Source organism: Ipomoea nil, unplaced genomic scaffold (genome assembly GCF_001879475.1).
Source record: "Ipomoea nil cultivar Tokyo-kokei standard unplaced genomic scaffold, Asagao_1.1 scaffold2694, whole genome shotgun sequence".
Lineage (NCBI taxonomy): Eukaryota > Viridiplantae > Streptophyta > Magnoliopsida > Solanales > Convolvulaceae > Ipomoea > Ipomoea nil.
Genome location: NW_017619122.1, coordinates 2164304 through 2169018, shown reverse-complemented (window position 1 = coordinate 2169018; position 4715 = coordinate 2164304). Strand labels below are relative to the sequence as shown.

General features: G+C 39.3%; 1 pseudogene; it reads left to right on the top strand.

Annotated features, from left to right (window-relative positions):
* The first annotated feature begins 810 nt into the window (after positions 1–810).
* Positions 811–4115, top strand: LOC109155177 (annotated as a pseudogene).
* The last annotated feature ends 600 nt before the right edge of the window (positions 4116–4715 follow it).

Here is a 4715-nt window from a genome sequence, read left to right as displayed (position 1 = left end):
ATCATATATCATATTTGTGTTCTATGTTTCGTTAGATAATTGTTGGTACAAAATCCCGGAAAAATACAAAACACAAATAGCAAATCATACAAATACACACGTGCATATAGATAGAGAGAGCGATTGAAATATTCGTCCATATGTATTTTTTTCGAAGTTAATTTTGTATGCATACGGTATATATGTTTTTTTTTCTTCGAAAACTAAAACCAAAGCCGAAAATTTAAGTTTTTTTTGGAAAAAAAAAAAAAGAAAAAAAAAAACCTTTTTTTTTCTTCTGATCTCCGTTTTGTCCCGATCGGCTTTGTGCGACGACAGCCCAATCGACGAAACAGCGATGAGGCAATCTGGGCGATGTAATGTCTTGCGCTCGATCCTGGTCTGCTCGGCAATGGAGACGGCAGTGGCAAGTAATCAACGGCGTTGCTGCGTCCCAGTGGTGACCGACACCCCGACGGAGGGTGGCATTGTTTTCGCAAACGACGGCTGGGTTTTTATATTTTTTTTGGAAAAAGGTAACTATTTGGGGATAGCAATTAAGCCACAGAACTCGAATATGCTACAAATTGATCTATGAACCTGCAAAAAAGATGCAATTAGAATTTTTAGCAAGTTACCAACAAGTTTGTGAGGATTAGGATGCCATGTGTAGTTTTTTTATTTATTTATTTATTTATTAATATTCTACTAAGAATTTGACACCCCAAACAAAAAACTAAGTTAAACTATTAAACTATTATTAGTATTTCCAGAATCATCCACAATACCAAAGACACAGGATTATGTTTAATAATATTAATATTTGACTGAAATCAATTTAGAGGAAAATTGTGAGTGTAATGGATTTTGGGGAGCTATGGGCGATCTTTAGGCTGGGAGTCGCAGGCGTCGTCTTCGGAGCCGGGTGGTGGTTCTGGGTGGACACCCTCGTTTGCAGCGCCGTCAAAATCTCGTTTGTAACACCCCCCGATTTTACCATATTTTAAAAAACTTAGATGCAAGAGATAAGCAAACTAAACATCGATAAACATTAAGCGGAAGCAAGTCTATACGGGGGCATTATGCCACATCTTAACCGCTAAAGATGCACAGGCGAGAAAACTAATCCATACATTCAACATAGTCTAAAGAGTTAAGGCACACAGGTCACTCAAAGCAAAACATCTAGACAAAGGATAAAACTATCTAAGCTCCAGTCAAGCGCTCTTGGTCTCTACTCAAAACCTGTAGAACAAGGAAAACATAACATGGGGATGACACCCGGTCAGCGAACATTGCTGGTAACCCATCAATACGCGTTAAATAGCATATATAGATAAATATAAGTCAAAACCATTTTCGAAACGGAATACAGTATATATCATTTCAAAAGCCATAGAGAGAAGTCAACTTCAAAGACTCATTCACACTCTAAGGAAAAAGGAAATCAACATCCTTACGACAACAACAAGATAAGAATACCAACTGTAACCAAATACAACTCAAGATGTATTCTACTGATCACAAAGTAGAATACATCAAGACATGCTCATTAGCAAAGAATAGACATTCACACATTGGCAACTACATGCCACAATGACAACTACATGTCACAAGTTTCACAGTTCCAACCTTATGCCCTGTTCCAACCTTATGGCTACCCCCGGCCTTATTTCAGTTCCAACCATTACCTCCGAGTGCCACCCTATACTTCTGAGTCCAACCTTATACCGCCGGGGACCGTTGTCCCCACTCCAACAATCTCCAACAAAACCACCTATATATAATATGAGTACACGAGGGTACTATTCATTTCATTCACACAACCACCTACATATGAGCATACGCTCAGGTCACACCACCAATTTCAATCATAGTCACACAAGTCATCATCATTACAAAGAAGACTAAGGTTCAACAATGACCTTAATCAAGTATCAATCAAAGGGTACAATGATTACATACATTCACATCATAGGAACCAATCAATGGATCACAACAAAGATATGAAACCATACTCAACAACGAAGGATCACAATCCGACACCAAACGATGGTCAACACAAGTTGCCAATCTCAATAGGAAAGGACAAACCGTACACACTAGCATTTCGACATCAAACTAGCATGCTTATCAAACAGGTAAACCAAAAGTAGTTCCATAGAACATACAAGATTCACATTAGTCCAACGAATCACAAAGTTGGACCCTTAGCACGATTCAAGACACCAAATCCTACATGGATTCCTAACATATCGTTCTAGACATACGAAACATCAAGAAGACTCACAAGTAGCCCAATAAAAGAACATCGGGATGTCAAAACATCAATACCGAGTCAAAAGAATCACGGGGAACAAATCCCCGCCAACCATCTTACACGTTCCCCGCGGGTGGGGCCACGGGTGGACAACCACCCGTGGTTCCACCCGCGGGTACCAAGCCCATGACACCTTGTTCCCCGCGGGTGGGGCGGCGGGTGGTACCCTGCCCGTCGTTCCGCCCGCGGGTACACCTGTACTCCAAAAATAAAACCAAGATACCGGGAACCTGTGGATTAAACCGGATCTTCAACTATTAACAAAAGTACTAATTAAAACTAATTAAAACCTTATTAAGGGGATTTAAACCCTAACCTAATCCAAGATTAACAATAAGCTTTACCATCTAAACTACACAACCCTTTTAATAATCTATGGGTGCTTAATCCTTAAACAAACTAACACTTAGGCTTAAGATAGAATTAATTAATTAAAACTAATAACTAAAACACTTAAGCTAAGCTAAGAATCAAACCCTAGCCAAACACTAAGCTAAACACTCCCTTAACCACTAAGTTAGTTAACCACTTGGGAACATAAGTAACAACAAATCTAATTATCACGAAACAAACAACTAAGATAAACAAAGCTCACCTTCATCACCTCCTTCTTCTTCTTCACGTAACTGAACCCGCGGGTGGAACACGGTGAGTACCTCCACCCGTGCCACTGCCCGCGGCTTGCGTCTTCAGGGAGCACCACCACCACCACCAGAGGAAGAAGGGATCTACCCAACCACCGCTACTGCCACCAGGTTTCGCCGGAAAGGAGGACCGAGGCCGCCGGACCTGCTTCTTCTCGGGAGAGGACGTCGTGGCTACACTGCCGTCCAGTTACTGGGTGCGCCGAAAAACAAAGGGGGAAAAGAACTAGATACCGGAGTTGCTATCTTCGCCGACATCTACCGCCGTTACTCAGCTGCTGCCTCACCTCGCCGGACTCCACTATTCTGCCGCCGGCGAGCTCCGATAACCTTCTACCGTTGTTGTAGCTTCACGACCTAAACTCAAGGAAGCCAAGAAGTTGACCGTTGATGTTGAGGAGGCTAGGAAGGGATGAATGAGGCGGTGTTGATAGCTGAAGATGGAAGGGACGAGGCTGCTATCTACGTACACATGTGTATAAGATTATAGGTATAGGTAGACAAACTACTATTTAGGGTAGGCTTCTATTTGTGGGTTGGGTTGGGGTTGGGCTAAAATTAAATTAAGTCCTTGGGTCATCTTGGTTCAAGACTCCATATGAAAATAACTATACTTGGCTTAGTATTGGACTCACAAAATAACACATACTTATTCATACAACATATGGGCTTATAATACTATATAGGCTTTAGGTAATTAAAATCACTTTGGACCTAGGATATTTTGGTTACAAAAATAATTACTATTTCATATAATAAATAAACCCAAGCCCATTTCACAAAGTAACTAGGGTTATACATACATATAAATATTTTTAATAAAAATATTTAGTAATGGGACTATAATTTATTTTAGAAAAATACGGGGTGTCACATCGTTCCTCCACTACCTCCCAGGGATATTTGCGTCCCTGGCTGTCTTGATGTTCAATTGCGTTAGAAAAGAGGACATTGGTTATCCACCTTATGATGAAGGCGAATGGAGGTTGAAACTCTGGCTTTTCATTGCATATGTAGTATCATTTGTTTCTTTGGCTGCCTCTGTTGGTCTCTTGATACAAGCTTCACTTGTGCAAACTGGCCCTTCAGCTTGGACAGGAATTGCAGGTGTCCTGCAATGTGTTTTTGTGTTGATCAGCAGGCTAATATACTAGACATCGCCCTCAGAGTAAACCGAGCAGATGAATTTGATGAACACACTTTTGTAAGAGGAAGACAGAGAGTTGAAGTTACACAAGCTCAAGAGCACAAGAACTTGATGAACATGTTTAGTTTTTTTTTTCTTTTTTTTTTTTCTTTTTTGGTCAATGCTTAGTAGAATATTGTTAATAATAAAATAAAAAAGGCACAAGTGTCAAATAGACCCATCTACTATTGCGAAGTGCTTAATTCCCACCACGAACTAAATTAAGTGTCAAATAGGTATATCTACCAGCTAAATCTGTTCGATTGATATTTTTTACAGGTTGCTAGCAGGTTACCTATCTAATTATTAAAAAAAATAGAATAAAAAAATTAAAAAAAATTATAAAAAAAAAAAAAAAAATCAGCCACCGGCTGTCCGGCGAGGACAGCCGGTGGCTGATATTCTTTTTTTTTTTTTTTTTTAAATTTTTAAATTTTTTAATTTTTTATTCTATTTATTTATTTATTTTTAATAATTAAATAGACAACCTGCTAGTAATCTGTAAAAAATGTCAATTGAACAAATTTAGCTGGTAGATGGACCTATTTGACACTTAATTTAGTTCGTGGTGGGAATTGAGCACTTC